The following is a 27,909-nucleotide window of genomic DNA, read 5'->3' as shown; positions in this document are numbered from 1 at the left end:
TTCTACATACTCAGTTCAGTTCAGTTCAGTTCAGTGGCTCAGTTCAGTTCAGTTCAGTTCAGTCACTCAGTTGTATCCTACTCTTTGCGACCCCATGAACCACAGCACGCCAGGCCTCCCTGTCCATCACCAACTCCCGGAGTTCACTCATGTCCATCGAGTCGGTGATGCCATCCAGCCGTCTCATTCTCTGTCGTCCCCGTCTCCTCCTACCCCCAATCCCTCCCAGCATCAGAGTCTTTTCCAGTGAGTCAACACGTTGCATGAGGTGGCCAAAGTATTGGAGTTTCAGCTTTAGCATAAGTCCTTCCAATGAAAACCCAGGATTGATCTCCTCTAGAATGGACTGGTTGGATCTCCTTGCAGTCCAAGGGACTCTCAAGAGTCTTCTCCAGCACCACAGTTCAAAAGCATCAATTCTTCGACGATCAGCTTTCTTCACAATCCAAATCTCACATCCATACATGACCACAGGAAAAACCATAGCCTTGACTAGGCGGACCTTTGTTGGCAAAGTAATGTCTCTGCTTTTTAATATACTATCTAGGTTGGTCATAACTTTCCTTCCAAGGAGTAAGCGTCTTTTAATTTCCTGGCTGCAATCAGCATCCGCAGTGATTTTGGAGCCCCCAAAAATAAAGTCTGACATTGTTTCCCCATCTATTTCCCATGAGGTGATGGGACCAGATGCCATGATCTTTATTTTCTGAATATTGAGCTTCAAGCCAACATTTTCACTCTCCTCTTTCACTTTCATCAAGAGGCTTTTGAGTTCCTCTTCACTTTCTGCCATAAGGGTGGTGTCATCTGCATATCTGAGGTTCTACATACTAGCCAACACTTATTTTCCATTTTAAAAACTATTGTATCTTAATAGATGTAAAGTGGTACCTCACTGTATATTAGATGTATAAGAGTCGAACACGACTGAGCGACTGAAGTGAACTGAACTGAATGACTAATGATGTTGAACTCTTCCCATGTGTTTATAGGCCATTAGTATATCTCCTTTGAAAAAATGTCTATGTAAATCCTTTGCCTATTTTTTAAAATCAAGATTTAATTGATGTATAATATTGTGTAGGTTTAAATATACAGTGTTTTGATTTGATACATTTGTATATTGCAACATGATTACCATTACAGCATTAGGTAACACCTGTATCATGTCACATAATTTTGTTTCATTTTTTAATGGGAAGAATAATTAAGATCTAGTCCCTTTGAAATCTATAATACAGTGTGTTTCCTATAATCACTGTGTTGTACAGCAGATCTTTAGGACTTATTTATTGTCTAGTGGCAAGTTTGTTCCCTTAAATAACATCTCCCCAGTGTTCTTGCCTGGAGAATCCCAGGTATGGGGGAGCCTGGTGGGCTTCTGTCTATGGGGTCACACAGAGTTGGACACGACTGAGGTGACTTAGCAGCAGCAGCAGCAGTTTCCCTACCCCTTAGCCCGTGGTAACCACCATTCTGCTCTCTATTTTTATGAGTACAGCTTTAAAAATATCCCACATATTGGTGACATCATACGGTATTTGTTTTTCTTTGTCTGAGAAAGATATTACTTAAATAATGTCCTCAAGGTCCGTCTGTGTTGTCGCAAATCCTTTGCCTTTTTTGATCTAGATTTTTGTGTTTTTTTTTTTTTGCTGTTGATTGACATAACTTAAAACTATATCATATTGTGTGTTTCTGTCACTGTGGTTATTATTTTAATGGTTACTTGATAGTCTGAGTAGATGTATTATATTTCATTTTCTTATTCTTTCACCTCTCAATCTTCCAATTAAACATCACTTCCAGACTGTACTTTCTTATTTTATTATGTTTCTATTTTGCACGTATACTCACTCTCAAATTTGAGATATGTTCATACACCATGTTTCAAAGGGTCCTCTATAGAACACTTGCACCAGGATTTCCCAGGTCAGTGTGTGTGTGTGCACGCGTCCGCGTGTGTGTATGTGTGTGTGTGTGCACAGGGAGGGGGAATGTTGAAAATTCACGTTTCTGGGCCTTGCTCTAAGCCTTTTATAATACTAGAATGTGTGGGGATATAGCTTGTCTTTATTTTTATTTTATTTTTTTATGGGGGTTTTCAGTTCAGTTCAGTTCAGTTCAGTGGCTCAGTAGTGTCCGACTCTTTGCGACCCCGTGAATCACAGCATGCCAGGCCTCCCTGTCCATCACCAACTCCCGGAGTTCACTCAAACTCATGTCCATCGAGTCGGTGATGCCATCCAGCCATCTCATTCTCTGTCGTCCCCTTCTCCTCCCGCCCCCAGTCCTTCCCAGCATCAGAGTCTTTTCCAGTAAGTCAACATTACTTGTCTTTAAAGACAATGGTATATATTATTAGGAAAAATACTATGTATTTTTTAATAAAGCTTCTTTTACTCATTTATCCTAACTTAAAGATATTTCCATGCTGATGGTTAGCCAGCTACATCATCACTTTCTTGTCCATATTGTAGGACATTTAGATTATTTGTAATTATTCATGGTTACAAACCATGTTGCTTGCTTCCTTGTAGTACATGTGTCTTTAAATACTTGACAGGTTATTTCTTTGGGAAAAGTCCCTAGATATGCAATTTCTGATTAAAAGTATGTATTTTAAAAAGGATGTTGGTACTTGTTGCCAAATTGTCCTTTAGAGGTATTTTCCCAATTTGCATACACACTGGAAGTGTCTTGGTATCTGTATCTCTGCACTCTTGACATTCTTATGCCCAGTATTATTATTCTCTTACATTTTGATAATAGGCAATAAATAGTTTCTCCTTGTTTTGATTAATTGACTGTTATGTGAATTATCCCTTTTGTGATAGGTAAAACCATATAATTTTCTTCTGTTAGATTATTCACTTTTGCAGGATCAGATATGTTTTTGAATCTTTTATTTCTTCATATTTGTCCTTACTGGACACTTGTCTTGGGTAAGCACTCAATGAATTTTTATCTGTTTGATTTGAATTCCAAGAAACAGAAGGTTTTTCAGCTTTCACTTCCAGATGCAGAATGTATTCTATATTTCCGCCCCAGTGACACACTGATTTTGACCATAGTCATAGTCCATCTTCACACAGTTCTTAGGTTCATTTTTTTTAAAGGACAATTAATTGGAATTAATTAAAATGTAGAATTGATATTTGAACACAGGTTAAGGGAATTTTAATTGGCCAGAAAAAGAGAAAGGGAAAGAGTTATTTAATAAGGCTCAAGTCTATAAGTGGGTTTTACATAGTTGATAGAAGGAACTGACACTGCTTCTGGAAGTTTGAGCTGGACATAATAAAAACTATCCCAGTGTGTTTTTATTTTGTTATGAGACAAAATAAATTCCTTGGTGGAGGGTAAGTGTTTTCTGAAAATCTGTCTCCTTCTTATGGTCCAGCTGCAGCCTTTTAAATGGAAAGGGAAACTTTGAGGGATAAGGACCGTGGCTTCTTCTTTTGTATTGTTTAAAGGGCAGCATCAAATTTAGGTTCTGGCCACCAGGAAGCTCCCCAAAATGTTCACTTATAAGTGTTACTAAAATGTCAGTGGCAATGTAATGGGATGGATAAAATGGTGTTTTTCTGAATGTCTCTCAGGAAGAAAAGTAAATATAACAGGAAGCACTAAAACACTTGGAATGATGGGGGGCGCTAATAATGGGATATTTGTGGACAACATGCTCCAACAATGAAAGGTATTGCTAAACTATTACCTAGGAAAGTGTGTTCAGTTAGATACTTTCCAAGGAGCGTGGGTCCAGTCTTCCTTTGCTAAGTGCTGAGTCAATTCAGTTCAGTCGATCCGTCATGTCCAACTCTTTGCGACCCCATGGACTGCAGCAAGCCAGACATGCCTGTCCATCACCAGTTCCCGGAGCCTGCTCAAACTCATGTCCATTGAGTCGGTGATGCCATCCAACCATCTTATCCTCTGTTATCCCCTTCTCTTCCTGCCTTCAGTCTGTCCCAGCATCAGGGTCTTTTCCAGTGAATTAGTTCTTCGCATCACGTGGCCAAAGTATTGGAGCCTCAGCTTCAGCATCAGTCCTTCCAATGAATATTCAGGACTGATTTCCTTTAGGATTGACTGGTTTGATCTCCTTGCAGTCCAAGGGACTTTCAAGAGTCTTCTCCAGCACCACTGTTCAAAAGCATATATTCTTCAGCACTCAGTCTCTTTATAGTCCAACTCTCACATCCATACATGACTCTGGAAAAACCATAGCTTTGACTAGATGGACCTTTGTCAGTAAAGTAATATCTCTGCTTCTTGGTATGCTGCCTAGGTTGGTCACAGCTTTTCTTCCAAGGAGCAAGTGTCTTTTAATTTCATGGCTGCAGTTACCATCTGCAGTGATTTTGGACCCCAAGAAAATAAATTCTGTCACTGTTTCCACTGTTTTCCCATCTATTTGCCATGAAGTGATGGGATCGGATGCCATGATCTTTGTTTTTGTGAATGTTGAGTTTTAAGTCAGCTTTTTGACTCTCCTCTTTCATCTTCATCAAGAAACTCTTTGGTTCCTCTTCACTTTCTTCCATAACGGTGGTGTCATTTGCATATCTGAGGTTATTGATATTTCTCCTGGCAATCTTGATTCCAGCTTGTGCTTTACCAAGCCTGGCATTTTTTATGATGCACTCTGCACATAAGTTAAATAAGCAAGGTGACAATGTACAGCCTTGACGTACTCCTTTTTCAATTTGGAACCATGTTGTTGTTCCTTGTCTGGTTCTAACTGTGCTTCTTAACCTGCAAGCAGATTTCTCAGGAGGCAGGCAAGGTGGTCTGGTATTCCTATCTCTTTAAGAATTTTCCACAGTGTTGTGATCACACAGTCAAAGGCTTAGTCAATGAAGCAGAAGTAGATATTTTTCTGGAACTCTGTTGCTTTTTCAATGATCCAATGGATGTTGGCAATTTGATCTCTGGTTTCTCTGCCTTTTCTAAATACAGCTGAAACATTTGGAAGTTCACGGTTCAAATACTGTTGAAGCCTAGCTTGGAGAAGTTGAGTAGGAAGCACAAGTTTAGGGCAAGAACTGAATTGTTTTGAGCAATAGAAGAGAATATATACCATCATAAGTCCTCCTTGTGGCCCTTCTCCAAGCCGAGGACAGCTTCTTCCCTAAATGTTGAATCAACGCACTGAGGTGGGACGTGGGTATGATCTAGTAATGGAGAATAAGTTGAGATGAGTGAGTGATAGAGAATTCCACTGTAGATATATATTGTATTTGAAATGCCTTTGACACATTCAAATAGATTTATCATGATTTGAGCTGGTCAAAAATAAAATCTTTTGAACTGAAAGTATAGTAGCAACTTTTCAAAGAAAATTTATATGGGTCATTTTATTTTTTAATCTGAACTTTTCTAAAACAATTTACTGATTTTTAAATTAAAATTTTATTTATTTTTGCTCTATTTATTTATTTATTTGGCTGCACTAGGCCTCATTTGCAACATGTAGGATCTTCTATCTTCATTGCAGCATACGGGGTTTGTGTTTGTTTGTATTTTTTTAATTTGCAGCTTGCAGAATCCTTTTAGTTGTGGCATGCGGTTCATGAGGTCGCAAAGAGTTGGACATGACTGAGCGACTGAACTGAACTGAACTGAACTGTGAACTCTTAGTTGCATCATGTGAGATCTAGTTCCCTCACCAGGGATTGAACCCCAGTCCCTGCATTGAGAAAATGGAGTCTTAGTCACTGGACCACCAGTCAGTTCAGTTAGTTCAGTCGCTCAGTTGTGTCTGACTCTTTGCTACCCCATGAATCACAGCACGCCAGGCCTCCCTGTCCATCACCAACTCCCGGAGTTCACTCAGACTCACGTCCATCGAGTCGGTGATGCCATCCAGCCATCTCATTCTCTGTCGTCCCCTTCTCCTCCTGCTTCCAATCCCTCCCAGCATCAGAGTCTTTTCCAGTGAGTCAACTCGTCGCATGAGGTGGCCAAAATATTGGTGTTTCAGCTTCAGCATCAGTCCTTCCAATGAACACCCAGGACTGATCTCCTTTCGAATGGACTGGTTGGCTCTCCTTGCAGTCCAAGGGACTCTCAAAAGTCTTCTCCAGCACCACAGTTCAAAAGCATCAATTCTTTGGCGCTCAGCTTTCTTCACAGTCCAACTCTCCCATCCATACATGACCACTGGAAAAACCATAGCGTTGACTAGATGGACCTTTGTTGGAAAAGTAATGTCTCTGCTTTTTAATATGCTATCTAAGTTGGTCATAACTTTCCTTCCAAGAAATAAGCGTCTTTTAATTTCCTGGCTGCAATCAGCATCTGCAGTGATTTTGGAGCCCCCCAAAATAAAGTCACACACTGTTTCCACTGTTTCCCCATCTATTTCCCATGAAGTGATGGGACCAGTTGCCATGATCTTAGTTTTCTAGGGAAGTCCTTAAATTAAAAATTTAAATAAATGTATGTAATACAAGTACATGGGTAATTCATTACAATTCCTGCTGCATTATTATATTTTCATTTCGAGCAAATACCTATATCACATAACTAGCCATTTACATTTTTTGGCTATGTAATGGGCAACACGGGACTGTGAACCTGCTATTGTTCCTATCTCTGTTCATTTCTCCCATAAACACTGTTCCAAGTTTGGTATGTTTGCTCTCTGATCATTTAGGAGCTGGACTTGTTTGCTTAGCTGTATAATTTTAATGAAATCTTGAGAGGAAGAGAAGGTAAGTGTGTGCTCAATTTTCCATCTTTAACCTATTTCTTAATCTTTTCTTGATAAGTTATAGTGCACAGTTTTAATAGTCAGGTCTTATAGAGTTATATGGACAAATAAAAAGATAATGAGAAACTAATATGTTGTGTGAGAGACTGTAAATTGGAAGATATTTTATCTAATTTCATACTCTATTAGAATATCTTGGTTATAAAATCGCTGCCCATTTTTGTATTGTTGGTTCATTATTTGTAAATAATGTAGTAAGAAATAAGGCCATTCTATCACTGATGGGCTCTGAAATGAAAGGTTATGTCTTTTTTAAGCCCTAAAGCACAGTGCATTTTTAATTAGAAGTTATATCATTAGTAAGTGCTTAGAACACAAAGTGACTTCTTAGTTTGGGTGAAAATAGTAACGCAAGATTTTTACTCATCAAAAGATAAAGTCAACAATGGTTGTAAAAATTATGATTTTTGAGATTTTTATGACACTTTCTTTTCTAACACTGTGTACCATTCAGATATATGTGTAAAGTTTTACTTAGAAATTTTTGAAAATTTCTCTAGAACTACTGATAACATGTGTGAAGTCAGAGTGGGACTGTCACTCCAAGAGGGAGGGGAGAGTAGATGAAGAAACAGGTGGGTTGGGGAAACCAATCAAATTAAATACTGAAAGGTTTTTGCTGAACCAAGAAGATGCTGGGATTCTTGGCCTCTGGAGAGGAATTCAAACCAGGGCCAGAGATGAGGCTTGATTGCTCAGAGCTTTTGTGTAACAGAGTTTTATTTAAGTATAAAAGGGATAGAGAAAGCTTCCGACATAGACGTCAGAAGGGGGCAGAAAGAGTACCCCCTCACTAGTGTTAGCAATGAAGTTGTATGCTCTTAATTAGTTACTCAGTTCAGTTCAGTCGTTCAGTCGTGTCCGACTCTTTGCGACCTCGTGAACTGCAGCATGCCAGGCCTCCCTGTCCATCACCAACTCCTGGAGTTTACCCAGTCTCATGTCCTTTGAGTCAGTGATGCTATCCAACCATCTTATCCTCTGTCGTCCCCTTCTCCTCGTGCCCTTAATCTTTCCCAGCATCAGGGTCTTTTCCAGTGAGTCAGCTCGTCGCATGAGGTGACCAAAGTATTGGAGTTTCAGTTTCAGCATCAGTCCTTCAAATGAACACCCAGGAATGATCTCCTTTAGGATGGACTGGTTGGCTCTCCTTGCAATCCAAGGGACTCTCAAGAGTCTTCTTCAGTACCACAGTTCAAAAGCATCAATTCTTCAGCGCTCAGCTTTCTTTATAGTCCAACTCTCACATCCATACCTGACCACTGGAAAAACCATAGCCTTGATTAGATGGACCTTTGTTGACAAAGTAATGTCTCTGCTTTTTAATATGCTGTCTAGGTTGGTCATAACTTTCCTTCCAAGGAGTAAGCATCTTTTAATTTAATGGCTGCAATCACCCACCATCTGCAGTGATTTTGGAGCCCAGAGAAATAGTTATTATAGTCAGTCAAAAGAATGTCCAGAGGTTGTAAAGACCTTACTAGACCCACTCCCATAATATACATTTTAAGATAACAAGATTAGCCGGAAGGTTTTTTTCCCCAGAAACTGTCCTCAAGCAGGATACATTATTGTTATATAATCCTAAGGAATGTAGAGGAAAAAAATTTGTCCTTTCCTCCTCCTTGAGAATTCCAGACCCCTCTCTCCTTGGGGACCTCCAGACTTCTTATCAAACTGTGTAGGAATTGACTCTCTCAATACTTTTGGGAGTTTAGCATCGAAGATTTTTTGGCCATTGGGTTTATACATAAGAAATGTAACATTTTCCTTTTAAAAGTTTTCTTCCTTTTGTAAAATGTCTGGAGCAAGAATCTTAAAAGGACATGGACATTGTGAAAGTTGTCTTGCTGATTTTTGTTTTTGCTTTTGTTTATTTTTTTACTGAGGTGAAAAAGACAAAACAAAAATTGGTCATTTTATTTATTTATTTTTTTTGCTGTGTTGGGTCTTCCTTGCTGGGCAGGCTCTGGTTGTGGTGAGTGAGGGCACTTTGGTTGCGGTGTGCGGGCTTCTCGCTTCTCTTGATGTAAGCGTGGGCTCTAGAGCACAGGCTTAATCATTGTGGTGCATGGTGCAGCTGCTCCACGGCATGTGGGATCTTCCCGGACCAGGGATCAAACCCATGTCCCCTGCATTGGCAGTCAGATTCTTTACCACTGAGCCACCAAGAATGCCCCCAAATTAGCTATTTTAAAGTGAACAACTCAGTAGAAGTTAGTACTCTCACAGTGTTATGCAACCATCACCACTTTCTAGTTCCAAAACATTTTTATCATCCCTAAAGATTGCCCAATCTTGATATGGATACTTTTTCTAGAACAGAAACTGGTACACTGACTTCAAAATTTGTTCTTAATGTATCAGCAACCATGGAAATAAGCCAAATTATTATATTCTGATCATAGTTCTATCAGAAAATCTCAAAAGGATATTAATGTCCTTTCTTCCTATCATGTTCTTTGAATCTAGTCATGTAGAAATTAAATCAGAACATAGTATTCAAAAACTTAGAAGAACATTTTATTTATTTATTATTTTTAGCATATTTAGAAGTGTACTGCTATAGGGCTTTGAAAATGCAGGCTGCCAAGTAGGCAAATCTCATAAAGAATGGGTTAATTTAGCAAATAAGTTAATAGATCTGTAAACGTTTTTGCTTTTTTTTTTTTTTACAGGCACATATGCTCTCATTTGTCATATGCTGTAGGATGATCATTCTGTGATGGAGATTCTCCTTTGAACAGGGCTTAAAGTGGGTAGAATTTTGTGGAGAATAATTTCTGGTACCACTGTGGCGGGTAGAAGAGAAGGGAATAGGGAAAGGGTCAGAGAAAGCTTTTATCTTTTCATTTTCTCCTAAAGCTCTATTTAAAAAAATTAGATATCTTGCCTTCAAATTTCTGCTTTTCTTATTATCTAGCTGTTTATTTCGTAAATGAGATTTAGAAATGAATAAGGAAGCTTCAAAGGAAGAAACATTCTGGAAAGCAGACTCTCACCAGCTTTGGTTAGTCATGGGTAGCAGTTAAGCCAAATTTGTTGTTTTATTATATCAATCAAATATACAGCTAGTCTCTTTTTCCTGTTTTAGTGTGGAATAAAATACCATACAACAACAGGTATACCTAATAAGTCTGTGTAACTATAGAGATTTATAAAGAAGCACAAAATTTAATTATATTAATTATGGATAGTAAATGAAATAGAAAGCAATAACCAAAGTAGTATAATAAAATAATAAGTAAAATAAATTACATTTTAATTAAATTATGTATATAAATATATATATATATGTAATAATTTAAAACAGTGTTTCTTTAAGTGTGGGTCCCAGACCAGCAGCATTGGCATCACCTAGGAACTTGTCAGAACTACAGTATCTATTGATTCAGAAACTCTAGGGGTGGGATCCAGCAAGCCCTGTTTTAATAAGCCCTCATGGTGGTTCTTTATTTTATTTATTTTTAAATTGTGTTTTAGAAACATTATTTATTTGGCTGTGCCAGGTCATAGTTGCAGCATGCAAGATCTTTAGCTGTGGCATGCAAACTCTTAGTTGTGGCATGTGGGATCTAGTTCCCTGATCAAGAATTAAACCTGGGCTCCCTGCATTAGGAGCATGAAGTCTTAACCACTGGACCACCAGGTGCTTCTGATACAGGACTCACATTAAAATTTGGAGAACTACCCTACTACGCCATGCAATGCGGGAGACCTGGATTTGATCCCTGGGGTGGGAAGATCCCCTGGAGAAGGGAAAGGCTTCCCACTCCAGTATTCAGGCCTGGAGAATTCTATGGACTGTATGGTCCACGGGGTCGCAAATAGTCGGACAGGACTGAGCGACTTTCACTTTCACCCTATTATTCACTGATAGAGTGCCCTCCAGTGTTTTTGCCAAAACTGCATTGACAAATTACTGGGCTTGGCCTAGAAATCCTGATGTAAAGATGAAAATAAAAGTTTTTTTTTTCCCTAAAATTGTCCTCCCATAATAGTTCTTTAAGGATTTTTTATACATACTTTTACAAATTTTAGAAAATATGATCTATACAATTTGAAACTTTGGTCTTTTTTGGACTTACCATTGTGGAATAAAAGTACTTTGTAAAAGTCATTAAAAGTATATTGTAAACATACTATTTAAAGACTGCTTAAAAGTTCATAATTTCATTCTCTTCATTTCCCACATTTGTACTATGGGAGGTTATCGTTTTAGAAGTTGAGATGAGGGAGCAGTTCCTTGCTTACAATATTATTTTGTATATACTTACCAATATCTTTTCATATTGTCAAAGAGGCATAGACAAATTTGGTGAAACTGTAAAGCAGGCAATTGCTGGTCCTTAAAAATGTTAATTTGTTATAATTTTGTGTTTTCCATTTCATGTCTTCTCCTTTTGAGAACTCCTCTTAGGCTTGTATACTTCCTGTCTCCTCAGTTTACTGACCCTTTTGCTGCTCAGTGTCTTTTGGATTTGTTTCTTCCATTAAATATTTTCACAGTCTTCCTCAGGTTCTATCTTAAAATCCTTGAAAGCAGGAATTTGGAGACTATGATAAGTAATTGAAAAGATACTTGACCTACTCCTTGCCTTGGATTTCAGCATAGAGGTGCTTGCTTACTTAAGCATAGGGCTTGATGGAGGACCTGTGGAACTAGACAAACCACCTCTCCATTTATTAGTTTTCTGTCTTTGGAAAATAAATACCTTTGAGCTTAGACTAGCTCATTTAACAAACTAATAATCTAACAGTATCTAATTGATAAATGTGAGCATTACTTTACACTTAAATTATAATTTATAGATATGAACATTACATTATATATAAAGTGCTAGGATAATGTCTGATAAATTCTCAATAACTATTAGATATTACTATTAGAAGCAATATTAGTGTTTGTTTAACTCTGGAGCCATCTTTGTACAGTTGCTGAGATTCTTGGTTTTAGCTCTTCATTTTTGTGACTGATAATGCTTAAGTTATTTACATTTTATGTTAATGGAAATTGGCTCTACTTTTTCCTACAATTATATTTAACCTTTAAAATTTAAATTTTTATGGAAAAGGTGTTTTAAGAAGGCATTATCTCAGATTCCTATTTTCTTCTTCTTTTTTAAAACTCAAACTTATAAAAAACTCTCTCAGAGGAAGTTATCTTTGGTAAAATAAGTTTATTTTTATTGTCATTATAATATTACAACTTTCCTAGAAATTTTCAGGGAAAAGCATATATTAGTGTACTATTAATTATAAGCTTATTTAATTTTTTTGTAATCTGTGAATGTGCTTAGCTCTTAGGCATCATAACTTAAAATACTAACTGAAAAATAAAGGAAGCACGATTAGGCTTTATTCATATATTGTATAATTTTGGGGATTTTGGACATATGTTTATTGACTTCAAGAAAGCTGTTTAGCATGAGTTACTCATTTAAGTGATTATATTTATATTTATCTGTTCTCTCCATGTGCTGAGTGAGCAGTGTGCAATACTTTGGCCTAATACATTTATTCATTTACTTATCAACCTTTTATTGAGTGAATATTATGTGTTAGATACCATGCTTGGTCCTAGGTGGATAAGCATGGGTACTATGGTATAGTTCATTTCTTTTGTGGAGAAATATGTGAACGCATAATTTTGATACAATATGCTAAGTTCTGTAATAGAGGTATATAGAAAGAAACATGTGGTTGGTACATTTAACTTGGCATTTAACTTAGCTGGGGAACAAGGATTGATGGTTGTATATGAGGCCAGACTATTAGGTGAGACTTGTCAAAGAAAATGTTTGTCTGAACTGAGCCAAGTTCAGAGTGGCCCAGGCTGGTATATCTGAGGGAACAGAGAGCAGAGTATAAAAGGAGCACTGTTATCATTTGTAGATGACATGCGAATCAACCAAGAAATGTAAAACTAAGGAAAGTTCTGTGAGATTGCCAGATATGAAATTGGTCAACCAGTCAGTTAAATAGCTTGGTCGAGTCCAACTCTTTGTGACCCTATGGACTGCAGCATGCCAGATTTGCCTGTCCATCACCAACTTCCAGAGCTTTCTCAAACTCATATCCATCATGTTGGTGATGCCACCCAACCGTCTCATCCTCTGTTGTCCCCTTCTCCTCCTGCCTTTGATCCTTCCCAGCATCAGGGTCTTTTCCAATGAGTCAGTTCTTTGCATCAGGTGGCCAAAGTATTGGAGCTTCAGCTTCAGCATCAGTCTTTCCAGTGAATATTCAGGATTAATTTCCTTTAGGATTGACTGGTTGGATCTCCTTGCAGTCCAAGGGACTCTCAAGAGTCTTATCCAACACAACAATTCAAAAGCATCAATTCATTGGCACTCAGCTTTCTTTATGGTCCAGCTCTCACATCATACATGATCACTGGAAAAACCATAGCTTTGACTAGACAGATATGAGATCTGCTTGCAAAATTAATAGTGTTTCACTATATTCATCACAGCCAATTAGAAAATATAATAAAAAATCTATTCACAATGTGACAATATTTCTAATGCATCAAGGAATGCAAAAAATCTCTGTGGCAAAAACTTTGAAACCCCAAGACAAGATAAGCTGAATAAATAAAGTGATACCCCATGTTAGGGGCTTTCCAGGTTGTGCTAGTGGTAAAGAACCCGCCTACCAGTGCAGGTAGGCTTAAAGAGACACAGGTTGGATCCTTGGGTTGGAAACATCCCCTGGAGGAGGGCACAGCAAACCACTCCAGTATTCTTGCCTGGAGAATCCCATGGACAGAGGAGACTGGTAGGCTGCAGTCCATAGAGTTGCACAGAGTTGGACACAGCTGAAATGAAAGCATGCATGCACCCCCATGTTGGATGGAACATGTTAATAAATATGTCAATTCTCCCTTAATTAATGTATAAGCTAATTGAAATTTCAGTTAAAATTACAGTTTTTTAAAAGAAATTGATATACCTATTATGAAATTTACATGGAATAATAGAGGTACAAGAATAGCTAAGTTAGCCTTAAAAAAGAAGAGCAAAGAAGGGGCATTATGATATTCAGTTCAGTCTCTCAGTCGTGTCCGACTCTTTGTGACCCCATGGACTGCAGTACGACAGGCTTCCTTGTTCATCACCAACTCCCGGAGCTTGCTCAAACTCATGTCCACTGAGTCAATGATGTCATCCAACCATCTCATTCTCTGTTGTCCCCCTCTCCTACTGCCTTCAATCTTTCCCAGCATCAAGGTCTTTTCTAATGAGTCAGTCCTTGGCATCAGGAGGCCAAAGTATTGGAGCTTCAGCTTCAGTATCAACCCTTCCAATGAATATTCAGGATTGAATTCCTTTAGGATTGACTGGTTTGATTTCCTTGCGGTCCAAGGGACTCTCAAGAGTCTTCTTCAATGCCACAGTTCAAAAACATCAATTCTTTGGTGCTCAGTGTTCTTTACAGTCCAACTCTCACATCCATATATGACTACTGGAAAACAGATATTAATACATAGTAAAAAGCCTTAATATTACACATTTCCACAGCTTTAAAAAATATTTATCTATTTATTTGTGTGTGTCAGATCTTAGTTGCACAACAGGGGATGTTTCTTGTGGCCTTTGGGCTCTCTGGTTGTGTCATGCGGGCTTATTTGCTTTGCAGCTTGTGGGATCTTAGTTCTTTGCCCAGGTATTGGACCTGCGTACTCTCCATTGGAAGGCAGACTCAGTCCCCTGACGACCAGGGAAGTCCCAATTTTGCGCCTTTTGATAGTGATTTCACTATCTAAAATGACTCCCACATCTGTATAGTGTTCAAGTGCTCTCTAGTGTTCTTAAGTGCAAGGAGTCTTTGATGTGTTTTATGGAGAAGATATTTGTGTTACATAAGCTTTTTCAGATAAGAGTTATAGGGCTACTGGTCAAGAATTCAAATGAATTTCATTCTGCAAATGAAGGAGGAGAATGTCCTCAAATTCCTTGCAGTAGGAACCCACTTAGGTGGCACCAACCTTGACTTCCACATGGAACAGTACATCTACAAAAATGATGGCATCTAAATAATAAATCTGAAGAGAGCCTGAGAGGAGATTCTGTTGGCAGCTTGTTCATTGTTGCCATTGAAAACCCAGCTGATGTTGGTGTCATATCCTCTAGGAACACTGGCCAGCGAGCTTTGTTGAACTTTGCTGCTGCCACTGCCACCACTTCTATTGTTGGCGGCTTCACTCCTGGAGCCTTCACTAACCCCATACATGCAGTGTTCTGGGAGCCATGATTTCTGGTGTTTACTGATCCCAGGGCTGACCTCCAGTCTCTCACAGAAGCCTGTGTTAACCTGCCTACCATTGTTCTGTGTAACACAGATTCTCCACTGTGATATGTGGATATTGCCATCCCATGTAACAACAAGGGAGCTCACTTAGTGGGTCGAATGCAGTGGATGCTCACCTGGGAAGTTCTGCACATGCGTGGAACACCTATGTTCCACAGGAAGACATGCCTCATCTCTGCTTCTGCAGATATCCTGAAGAGATTGAAAAGGAAGAGCAGGCAGCAGCTGAGAAGGTGCGACTGAGGAGGACTTCAGGGAAAATGGACTACTTCAGCTCCAGAGTTCACCTCTCAACCTGAGGGATAGGACTGGTCGCAAGGTGTGCCGGTGCCTTCTGTGCCTGTTCAGCAGTTCCGCACTGAAGAGTGGAGTGCTCAGCCTGCCACTGCACACTGGTCTGCAGCTCACACTGCTCAGGCCATGGAATGGGTGGAAACAGCCACGGAGTGCTCTTAAACTGTGCTTCCTCAAGCCCTTAAGATGGAAATTGGGTTGACAGAAGATAAACAGCTGTAAAAAAAAGAGAATATATTAAGTAAGATGCTCTTAATAGAAGCACACATAAAATAAGAAGTAAATATTGATCAAAGTGGAAATATTGTGACCACAGACTCACAGTAACTGTATTTCTCCTAGGAGCAATGGTTCAGTAGTCACTAGTTCAGTGTTTATGGTGACTTTAGAGCATAATTAATGCCAATCAACTGTATATGTATGTCCAGCATCTAGTCAAAAAAATAAAAAAAAAACATACAGGGAGGTTTAGTAAAAATAATTCACTATTAGGAAATGGCTAAATTGGTGTTCAGTTCAGTTCATTTCAGTCGCTCAGTCGTGTCCGACTCTTTGTGACCCCATGAATCACAGCACGCCAGGCATCCCTGTCCATCACCAACTCCCGGAGCTCACTCAAACTCATGCCCATCGAGTCGGTGATGCCATCCAGCCATCTCATTCTCTGTCGTCCCCTTCTCCTCCTGCCCCAAATCCCTCCCAGCATCAGTGTTGGAGGGCTGAAAATCAGGAAACCAGAGGGAATACAGGCATAGCTATCACCCTTGGGAGACAAAAGCAAGAAGAGGCATTCTTAAAACCTTCAAGCTGGTCCAGTGGAGCCAGGATCAGTTGTCTGAGGAGAGAGTACTGTCGGGCTGAAGGATACAGACAGGACATTTCTGGGACTGTGAAGGAGCTGAACCTGGAACAGCCGTTGCTGATTCAAGGAATGAAGAACCATTGCTGGGCTGAGCTGTATGAATAGCAAGGAAATAGGAAAAAGCAAACTCCACCTATTCTCTTGCCTTCTCTTGGAAGAAGCTAACAGAAAACCAGCTGGTGAAGGAGGGCGTGCTGAGTTCCAGCTCCAGTATCACAAAGCAATGGTAGATTTGGAGCTGAGAGTACTAAAATTTTGAGTTTGTTGGTTACAGTAAGTAACACTATTCTAAGTTACTACAAGAGTTTTTATTGCAGTTTTTCTTTTTAATTATTTTTGGACCCATCAACCAGTATGTGGGATCTTAGTTCCATGACCAGCAATCAAACCTGTGCCCCTGTATTGAAAGCATGGAGTCTCAACTGCTGGACTGACAAGGAAGTCTCCTGTTGCAGTGTTTTTTTTTTGTAGGGGAATTGAAGACAAGCAGAGTGTCTATTACTATGAAAGTGTTGTTGTTGTTTAGTCGCTCAGTCTGTCTGACTCTTTGCAACCCCATGGACTGAAGCAGGTCAGGTTTTCCTGTTCTTCACCATAGGGTGTGGGGAAATGGACAATCTTAAGGAGTGGTTGGAGGGTGTTTTGAAGGAAGCTTGCTGGATAAAGAAGAGCATGGTTTGTTCTTGTTCTAGAGACTGGCAAGTGTTCTGGGTATCTGTATGCTTTTACCACTGAAAGATAACCAATCAGAAAAGAAAAATTTCTTCTCCTTAGTATATTTATATGCTTTTATTTTGGAATTGGTATTTGGAAAGATAGGGAAATTGGGAGAAAGAAAAGTGTCTTGTCCTTAGAATATATTAGACAGGCTGCTGCTGCTACTGCTAAGTCGCTTCAGTCGTGTCCGACTCTGTGCGACCCCATAGACGGCAGCCGACCAGGCTCCGCCGTCCCTGGGATTCTCCAGGCAAGAACACTGGAGTGGGTTGGCAGATATTACTATTTAAAAGCAATATAATAAATTAATATTTTTATTAGGTGGGTACATAGTTAAATGACTCACATAGAGACTGTAGGTAGACCCATTGTCTTATCAAGTATTATGTGCCCTGAGAGATAAAAAGTTTGAAAATAAACTGTAGTTGGAGTACAAATGATATAATTTTATAAAAATAGAATATGACTAATATGTATTACCTGTTTGTGTTTATGGAAACCTCACTTGAGCAGTAGCAGACCACAATGTACTGTATATTTAGAAACTTTCCCAAACTACACTATTGAAGAATTTTTAATTGCTAAAAAGAGATTTATTGCATTTGGATACAAGGTTGACCATCGTGGAAGCAGCTGATTTATATGCTAGAACAGGAGCAGCCTTGAAATTGGTGGTTTATAGCATAAATCCTGGAAAAGTTATCAGGTTACCTCTTTAAATGGGGTATGGAAAGAAAGAAGCTAAAAACTGGAGTGTTGTCCTAACTTCTGTAGCCACTTCCCAAACATCTAGTCCTTACAAGAGAATGCTGGGAAAGGGAAAGCCCTGATTTGTAGTGTTCAACAGTTTTTGTGCTGTGAATACTCCTAACCATGGTCATTTAAAAATTACCCGCAAGAAGTCAGTAAATGCAGAATTGGGATTAGATGCTGGCAGTCAGTTCTCTCACCTGTAACTTCATCTTACCCCACAATACGTGAGATGCCATATGCAACTCGCCAGAAATAGGCTCTTATTTCCATTTGGCCTTTTAGTGATCTGATTGAACAGTATCATTCCAAGGACCTGCTTTCTAGGCCCACTTGATTCCAAGTGGCTTAGCACATTGTAAACCAAGTATCAGCTATACCAGAAACTTCTGGTTAGCCTCGTCCCTGATTCCGTCACGCCTGTGGAAGATAGTTCCTGGCAGGCCACAACACCCGCACATCGTCAGTGCAACACCGCGCATCTCTCACTTGTCTGCAGCGGGGCTTCTCCAATAGCACAGAGGACAGGGGGAACCCATTCCAAACCTTGACTTGGATTCCCCCTGATAGCAAAAGCCTGAGATAAGGACTTGTGCTAGGTAGTTTATTTAGGTGGTAGCACCAGGGAGCAGGGATGAGAGACTGGGCAGGATGAGGAAAAGAGAAAAGAATCTTATAAACTTGCATTGTCAGAGTCACTACTGAGTCCAACTGTGACTTGATGCGACCCAGAACCTTCTGAGGATTGTGTAAAATGCCTCTTAGAATTCTCTACTTGGGGGTCAACTGGAGGGAGCAGTTCTTCACCCTCACTGGTTGTGTCTTGATCCTGGACACACGATCCTGGGAACTTCCACGGATATGCACATACAGAGTGGTTCCCCCGTCCTCTGTGCTATTGGAGAAGCCCCGCTGCAGACAGTGAGAGATGCGCGGTGTGGCACTGACCATGTGCGGGTATTGTGGCCTGCCAGGAACTATCTTCCACAGGCGTGACGGGAATCAGGGACGAGGCTAACCAGAAGTTTCTGATATAGCTGATACTTGGCTTATAATGTTTTAAAAGGTGGATGAAACATTTATTCACAGTGAAGCTACTATTTAGGATCATGAGATTAAATTGCTTATCAGAGTACTGAAAAAATTTTGGGAGAAAATGTAGTTTTTTTCTCCCTTCTCTTTCCTTTTCCTCAAGTAAAACTCTGGGTTATACAGCATTTCTGTGTCATAATAAACCCATAAAAAGGATTTTAATCAAGTTCATAAACACCGAATTTACATGAGCAAATACATTCATTCATTTAATGAATACTTAAAGTTAGTTTTTTGCATAATTTCTGAGACATAAATTCCTAGTTTGCACATGGTAAGTGTTAATATTCCTGTATCTGACAATCTGAATTCTGAAAATAAAGCATTAAACTCTTATGTTTGTATTACTGAAAGGAGTAGCCCATCCAAACAAGGATCATTCATATCTAGGTGCCATATAGTAAAGGTTCTTCTTATTCAGCTGACTATAGGCAAAAAGATACTTATTCCTAAGAATATGTGTATGAAAAGGGTTCTTACAGCTCAGGACATGATAAGTACTTGCACTGATTACTTGAAAAGAACTAAACCTGTAAGCAAGATGAAAAGACAGCCTTCAGAATGGGAGAAAATAATGGCAAATGAAGCAACTGATAAAGGATTAATCTCCAAAATATACAAGCAGCTCCTGCAGCTCAATTCCAGAAAAATAAATGACCCAATCAAAAAATGGGCCAAAGAAATAAACAGACATTTCTCCAAAGAAGACATACAGATGGCTAACAAACACATGTAAAAATGCTCAACATCCCTCATAATCAGAGAAATGCAAATCAAAACCACAATGAGATACCATTTCACACCAGTCAGAATGGCTGCTATCCAAAAGTCTACATGCAATAAATGCTGGAGAGGGTGTGGAGAGAAGGGAACCTTCTTACCTGTTGGTGGGAATGCAAACTAGTACAGCTACTATGGAGAACAGTGTGGAGATTCCTCAAAAAACTGGAAATAGAACTGCCATATGATCCAGCAATCACACTCCTGGGCATACACACTGAGGAAACCAGAATTGAAAGAGACACATGTACTCCAATGTTCATTGCAGCACTGTTTATAATAGCCAGGACATGGAAGCAACCTAGATGTCCATCTGCAGACGAATGGATAAGAAAGCTTTGGTACATATACACGATGGAGTATTGCTGCTGCTGCTGCTGCTAAGTCGCTTCAGTCGTGTCCGACTCTGTGCGACCCCATAGATGGCAGCCGACCAGGCTCCACTGTCCCTGGATGGAATATTACTCAGCCATTAAAAAGAATGCATTTGAACCAGTTCTAATGAGGTGGATGAAACTAGAGCCTATTATACAGAGTGAAGTAAGCCAGAAAGAAAAACACAAATACAATATACTAACGCATATGTATGGAATTTAGAAAGATGCAAATGATAACCCTGTATACGAGACAGCAAAAGAGACACAGATGTATAGAACAGTCTTTGGGACTCTGTGGGAGAGGGTGAGGGTGGGATGGTTTGGGAGAATGGCATTGAAACATGTATATTATCATATGTGAAACAAATCACCAGTTCAGGGTCGATGCATGTTACAGGATGCTCGGGGCTGATATGCGGGGATGACCCAGAGGGAGGATAAGGGGAGAAGGAAGGTGGGAGGGGGGTTTGGGAGGCGAAACTCATGTACACCTGGGGCGGATTCATGTCAATGTATGGCAATATTGTAAAATAATTAGCCTCCAATAAAAAAAAAGAACTAAACCTGTATTATGTGAAGAAGGCCTACCCCAAACTTTTTCACCTGTGTAAATTGTAATGTTTGCAATCTACAGCCTTAGTCAGATCCTGTTTCCAAATGAATCTACCTTGTAGCTAGAAGCCAGAATTTTGGTCCCGTATCTGGTGTGCATGTGTGAAGTCTGAGCAATTTTATGTTCATTGAATCATAGCCTTCCATCTAACTTTCCACCGTGTTCATTTAATCTAGGTGACTGGGTTTCTGCCCAGCGTGCTTGACTGTAGCTCTAACTGATGCCTCAGGTTGGGCGTTTTTAGTTGAACCACCTGAAATAGGGCATTACCACCACCTAACATAGAGTGACATTGCTTTGTGGAGACTCCTGCTGCAGTGCCCCACTCTCTAGATTGTTGGTTCTTAGATATTGTAACTGGTCCTAATTAAATACAAGTTAACTGTATTTCATTAGGCCACCAAGCTACTTCGATTGGGCTCAGCTCTTTATTGTTTTTTGGTTCTTTCTCTTGTACTTGCTCACTGCTAAAATTGAAACAGAGCATGCCTAAAATGCAATATGAACTGTATACCATTTACTACATAGTTAAAATGATTAAAGCAGTTACTATTTACTTGAAAACTTTATGTTGTTAAAATTTCTATTTCAACTCCTGTATTATAAAATGAAGTCTCATGTTGTTTTAGATACCTAGATTCCAGTAGCTTAAATTCCTACTGCCTTAGTGCCAGAAATCAGCCCCTGAATGTGTTTCTGGGTTATTTTTGAGTCATGCCCAGAGCTCTCTCAGTTGTGTTTAGGAAGAGGTCCATCATGTTTTCCTGTTTTGGATGCCTTGCCATGCTGATGCACTGCTGCTTTTGCTCTTGTTCTCCAGGTTGATATTCCATCTAATTCAAGAAATAGACCCCTTTCTTAATTTTCTGTAGGATAGCATTTTAACTAAAGTTTATAGAAAGAGGCCGGAAAAAGAAAAGACAGCACATCATAATTATGACAGTAACTGTGTCTATGCTCAGAATCCCATGGCCCTGAAAATGATTTTGATTTTTTTCAAAGCTGCAAGAGCAAGTTGTTTCTAGAACTATCAATACAAGATGCTTTGGTGTTTTAATATAGTCAAGGGACTGATAGGGTAGTTAATTAATAAAAGAAATGTCACCCAGGATGTCTGTGCTGGGAATTTTCATTAACAAGTTGTAAAAGAAATAACAAAGTAATCAATGAACTAAAGCAGACATGATTGACTATAATTACCGTGCTCATTAAGGTTATTGACTAACAGCAAGATGAGCTGTCAGAGTTGAGGCATGGCACTCTGAGAAAATTAATCAGAAGAACATTCATTTTAGCCCTTCTGTTTTCACCAAGGCAGTAAAGTTAATGTGTCAGTTTTAGTAGTTCAGAAATAGTTAAATCAAGATTTAAAATTTTAGCATCCACATATTCTGACTAGCATCTAAATACCATATTTGAGTTTACACAAAGTGAAACAGAGGGAGAGGGAGAAATTAAGTGGTAAGTATATAAATACAGCAAGCAAGACAACTGTAGTTTGTATCAGGGTAATAGCTGTAAACATGGAGAGGCAATGGGTTTGAAGGATATTTGAGAAATAAAATTAATAGCATATCATTCTATCATGATGCTGACATCTTTCATTTCTGTATCAAGGCAAATATAACTCCCTCCAGGAAGTTTTCTCGGTTACCTCCTTCTAGAGCTATTTCTTCTTCGTTTGAAAGCCAAAAGCTATTGATATTTTATCTTGTATAGTTAATTTTCATATGCCATGCTGTTAAGGACATTGCCATTGCCCCTGGCTTTTATTCTAATGGTGAAAACAGAAAAAGTAAACATATAAATAAATATGCAAGGTTGTGATAAGTGACTAGGGGCAGTGAGATAAAGTAATCAGGTGATACCTCTCTGAGGGATTATATCAAAGATGAGAATGAGCCAGGCATGTAAATAGCTGGGAGAAAATGATTTCAGGCAAAAGAAAAGCAAGTGCAATGGCCCTAAGGGAATAAGATTGGATGTTTTCTGAACAGAAAGTATAATTGAAGTCAGGGAACTAGGGGGAGCAGTGCTGTGAGTCCAGTGGGAGAGGTCGACAGGAGCCAGATCATGAAGGGCCTTGTAGATTTGGTAAATAATTTTCCTTTTGTGCTATGGATAATAGGAAGCCATTGGATAATTTTAAGCAGGAGAATAACATGAATTAAACTGTCTTATGAAATATCATTTAGATGCTATGTAGAAAATGGATTGCAAATGCCTCAGAATACTTGGGGTAGGGGAGATAGAGACAGGTGGATGTATTCAAGATAACTTTTGGAAATAGGATTTATGGAAATTCTTGATGGTTGTAAAGGAAAAGAATGAATGAAAGATGATTGCAGGATTTTGGCTTAAGCAATTAGGTGATGGGGCCGATTACTAGAGTGTGAGTGATAGAAATAGGGTTTTTACACCCCTCCATCCCTTAATTTTTTTAAAGTATAATTTTAAAATTGAGATATAATTGACCTACAATGCTATGTTAGTTCCAGGTGCACAACATATTGATTTGATATTTCTGTTATAATCACCATGAATGAGATAGGTTTGAAAGGAAAAATCAAGAACTCTTTTTTGGGTACAGAATAAGATTGAAATGTATGTTTGCTATCTAAATGGAAATAGCAGTTGGATGTATGCCTCTGTACTCACGAGAGAGGTCTGGATTGGGGATACAAGTTTGAGAATTGTTAGCCTGTGAAGGTGTGACTGTTGAGTGAATCGGTTAGCTCAGTTCTTGCATTTCACTTTACTCTGCTACACCTCCCTTTCTCATTCCTTAAGGACACATTGGTGGGTTCCATAGTTTTCCTGCCATTTTCAGTGCTTTAAGGCCTGCTTAGTCCAATTTGAAACTTTCATCTCGTTCCAGTTTAAATCTTATCTCCTCCCTTTCCTCAGCACTGACCAGATGTCCTCTTGAGGGACCTTCTCCACCACTTCTCCTGCTCTGATGTCTTCTAGAGGAGATGAGTAGTTGGCTTAATTCCTCTCATTTTTCAAGTCCCCTAACTTTTCCTTTATTGTAGGGGCTGAGAGGGAAGCATGAAGCGCTTTTCTTAACTGATTTTCAGTAAGCCCCAGAGTGAGATGTCTGTCCTCAGACATTGAAAATCCCTTAGAATGTGGTGTACACAGAAGGCTCTTTTTCTTTCATTTTGAGCCTTAGTTGCCAATTCTGAGCAATAAGGAAAATTCCACTCAGCATCCTATTACAGATCTCATTTTTAAAACTGTTGGATTGGATGATGTAATCCCTGAGGTGACTCATGGATTTGGCCACATGGAAGTTGTGGATAGACTTTAAAATGGTCCTTATGGCAGTGAAGGTGACAGAAGTCACATGGAATGGGTTTGTAGAATAAATGAGAAGTGAACACATAGGTATGGCAAGCGACTCAGGGAAGTGTTGTGATAAAGGCAGCAGAGAATTTGGGAGGAGCAGCTGGAGAGATCTTTAAGGTGAAGCTGATGTTTGTTCGATGTTTTAAAATTAAAAATAGTGGCCTGCTTTTCTGCCAAGAAAAGTAGAGAAGGGGTTATAATGAAGTACATGAGTTAACAGTGAAAGAGCAGAGTCCTAGAGAAGCTAGGAGAAGAAGGGATCAAGAGCAGAAGAGGAGAGATTAACCTTTGGTAGGAGCAAGAGTACAGCTTGAATTGTAGTGAGAGAGAAGGCAGGACTCGAGTGGGTGGTTTTGCAGATTTGATGATGAGAAGGTACGGGCTGTCTTCCTAGATGGCTTGTTTTTGTGAATAAGGAAGGAGAGTTGGTTAATAGCTAATAATAAGGTGGGTAGAAAGGTAGAGTGGGGAAAACATCTTTTTTGCTACAGTATGCTAAGTCGCTTCAGTCGTGTCCGACTCTGCGCGACCCCATCGACGGAAGCCCACCAGGCTCCCCTGTCCCTGGGATTCTCCAGGCAAGAACACTGGAGTGGGTTGCCATTGCCTTCTCCAATGTGTGAAAGTGAAAAGTGAAAGTGAAGTCGCTCAGTCGTGTCCGACCCTTAGCGACCCCACGGACTGCAGTCTACCAGGCTCCTCCATCCATGGGATTTTCCAGGCAAGAGTACTGGAGTGGCTTGCCATTGCCTTCTCCGTTGCTACAGTATACAAATGTTGAAATAGGAGCAGATTCATTTAAAACACCCAAAAAAGTGCCAGAACTATTTATCACATATTTTTGGAATAAAATATCTTAAATTATCACAAACTGAAAGTATTCTTTACTTCAAATATCATCTTAAAAAGGTGTCAGAGGTGAGGTGAGGTGAACAGCACAGAGGTTATTTGGAATGCTGGAATGAGAAAGAGGATTTTTGGTGGGACAGTCCAACTTCCATCTTGTGTTTAAACTCCATCTAGGTGCCTCTCCTTAGTCACTAAAACAGGAATTAGGAAAAAAAAAGTGTTATAGCTGTTCAGAAAATTACATATTTTTAGGTCTCAATCTGAAAGCCAATATTTTAAGGTGTCATATATAGAATAAAAGGGACTCATGGTTCATGCAAAAGCTACTTTCATTTTTTAAGGGATTTTAATGTAAAGAAGAAACTGTATTCCATTCTGATTAAAATACTGATTGTACCCTGAAAGGCTTATTTCCCAGGAGGGACTGCTGATAGGGATTGAGTTGTTTTCTTTTTGGAGGCCTCCCTTCTGTTCCTCTAATCTAACTGGCCCCTAACACAGGGCTCTGCATCAAGGGGCTCCTCAGTACATGTGGTTGAGTGAGTTTGTCTGGGGTCAGCCCTGATACCTAGAGCCAAAGACACCCTTGATTACCTCAGAAGGATTTCTATGATGGCTCTGATTTATTCTTTTTTCTCTTTTTGTCTAGCTCCTCTATCCTTAACCTTTGTTTGCTTGCAGGAAGAGTGTGAGCCAACATTTTAAAGTTGTAAAAGTATAAAGAAAGAAAACAAGTAAATAGGGAAGGATAATAAATACTGAACAAGACTGGGCAAGGTGACAAGATGGAATTACTGTGAAAATCTGGCAGGGGGCCAGGGCACAAAATGCAGTGGCTGTGTAGTTTACAGGAACTATTTAGTGTTCAGCATGCTTCAGTGATCACCCAGAGAAAGCCAGATTTTTCCGGTTTTGTTTGCTACCCTATAGTTTGCTATGGAAATCTGACATAGGTGATCTGTATTTTCTGTCACCCAACCGATATAAATATAGAGAACAGTGGGGCCTCTGCTCATCAAATCCGACGTGATTTGAATTGCTAGAAGGAGGACCTCTTGTGGCTATAGTGGGAAATACTTCAGCTAAAACCTATCTTGGAGACTGCAGACATTTTTAAGAGTGAATTAAAAAAAAAAAAACACAACTTTATAGAGCTCTTTAAAAGTATATTTCATTATTTAAACTATTTAATTGCTTTGATTATACCAAGTAATATAATTGCATCTGTATTGCATCTCTGAGGAGCTCAACGTAATTTGAAACACTTCAGATTTGATCCATGTAAAATCACATATCCCCTGAACAGTAGATAGAAAGAATAGGGGTTTTTCATCTCCATTTTGCAGATGGAAAGGAGAGGTACAGAACAGGTAAGTAACTTATCTGTGGCTTTAAAGTAGGAGCAGGCTGGTTTATAATAGAATTTGGGTATCTATTCTTGGGCTCAATTCAACAGTCTGTGTTTAGAAAACATTCATTATTAAAGCTGTAAAACAAAAACTTCTACTTTGCAAGTGAAAAGTGATTCCTTTATTCAAGAAAAGATGGATCGAGAGACATAAAACTTACTCTTTGTTTTCACTGTGAAAAGAGGCTGTTCCTAGATTCTCCAGGGGGAAAAATCTGCTTAAAAAAAAATCTGGGGAAGACAGGATGTTAGCAACTAAGAATTGTTAGAGAAATGTAATGTCAAGTGTATGCACATTTTAAAGGAAGCTACATAAAAACAATTATTTCATAGATTTCCCTAGAAATCATATAAAATGAGACCTCTTTCATAATTGATTCTCTCTGATAATTTGCAGACCTTGCCTTTTCCTCTTAGCTCCCTAATATTTATTCTAAGAGTGCCTATAGAGCTAATGAATAAATGCCTTTAAAAATTTTTGAATTCAGCCTTTTAAGAACAGAAATGCCAAACTCAAACGAACAGTTCTATTTTAGGGGCAGTTACCACCTACTGCTACAGTCACTACTTTTATGACTTTGGAAGAAAGTCACAAAAGTGTTAGTGCCTAAAAGAATATGGTTCAAATTCAGGTGGGGTGTCAAGGAATAGATGAAGTGATAAAGCATAAAGCAGGGGTATGGAAGATTGTTCCGGTGAATGTTAAGATGTTGATGGTGAGGAGATTAAAAAGGGAAAGAGGAAATATATAAAAGACTAGCCACAGGAAAAAGAAATTTTGTTGGAAAAGAGTTTTTGGGTTTTTTTTTTTGGTGACTTTAATAATGGTTTCACATGTGGAGCTTTTGGTAAGTCTTCACTTACATTCTTTACTAATAATTACATGGGTCTAAATAAATCCTAGAAGCACAGAGCATGATGCTTGGTAAGATTTCAAAGGAAAAAACTATCTCAGATGTGACACAGAATTCTACGGTACTGAAGACATTGAATTTTACATAATTGATCTTTTGATGTGTGAATTTCCTGGACTTTCCTATTATCCCTGCTTTATCATTTTTCACTCTCGATAATTCCAGCATTCAGCTTTAATTAGATGTAAGAGGTCCTTGTTTTAGAAAGGTACTAGAGAAATGCAGATCCTACGTATTTAGAGCTTCCTGACAGCTATGTTTGTAGATCTCTGGGTAAAGTATGTGTCTGGCCTTTTTCAACAAAGTATTTTCAGTAACAAGTTGTCAGTGAGGTCAGTGACTAGCAGTTCAGGATTAGATACCACCCACCCTGGTTTGTAACCTCCCCCTTCTTTCTCATCCTGGGTGAATGACGCTCAGCTGAAGTGACTGCCCCACTGTCACTGCCTCTGAGTTTGGTACTCTGCAACTCTGTGACTAACCAAGAAGTCTTATTTTTTTTCCTCCCCCAAACTCTTTTTGGAAAATTTCCTACAAGAGCCGAATTTTAAACACATTTACTCTATAGGAAGCAACAAAAGGTGAGTCAAGTTGTAAAAAGAGGAGCTGGACTTCAGTGCATTCTCGTTTCTGAGTTGAAATTGCTCTGCCTTAGTTACATATGGTAGGTTTAAAGTGTGGGGTTTCTTTACGAATTAAATAACATCACATTATTATATAAAACGGGAATGTTTTGACTAGTTATGTTGAGAAATATAGGCTTTCACGCTAAGTTTAAAGTTATAAATAACTTTCAAACTAGTGCCAGGGG

The 27,909-nt window shown here is 39.1% G+C and overlaps 1 protein-coding gene and 1 pseudogene across 1 annotated transcript in view; both read left to right on the top strand.

Annotated features, from left to right (window-relative positions):
* Positions 1–14,705: 14,705 nt before the first annotated feature.
* LOC129555191 (small ribosomal subunit protein uS2 pseudogene) lies at positions 14,706–15,547 on the top strand (annotated as a pseudogene).
* Positions 15,548–27,512: 11,965 nt separating this feature from the next.
* The window catches only part of CTNNA3 (catenin alpha 3), a 1,978,275-nt gene continuing 1,977,878 nt past the window's right edge, over positions 27,513–27,909 (top strand). Inside the window, exon 1 of the mRNA XM_055425631.2 lies at positions 27,513–27,679. The gene's annotated coding sequence lies outside the window, so the exon portion shown is untranslated. The remainder of the gene's footprint in view (positions 27,680–27,909) is intronic.

This window comes from Moschus berezovskii, chromosome 12, assembly GCF_049115385.1.
Source record: "Moschus berezovskii isolate FMDL1 chromosome 12, NW_MosBer_1.0, whole genome shotgun sequence".
NCBI classification, from domain to species: domain Eukaryota; kingdom Metazoa; phylum Chordata; class Mammalia; order Artiodactyla; family Moschidae; genus Moschus; species Moschus berezovskii.
The sequence above is the reverse complement of the archived record's forward strand: the minus strand, read 5'-3'. Positions and strand labels throughout refer to the sequence as shown.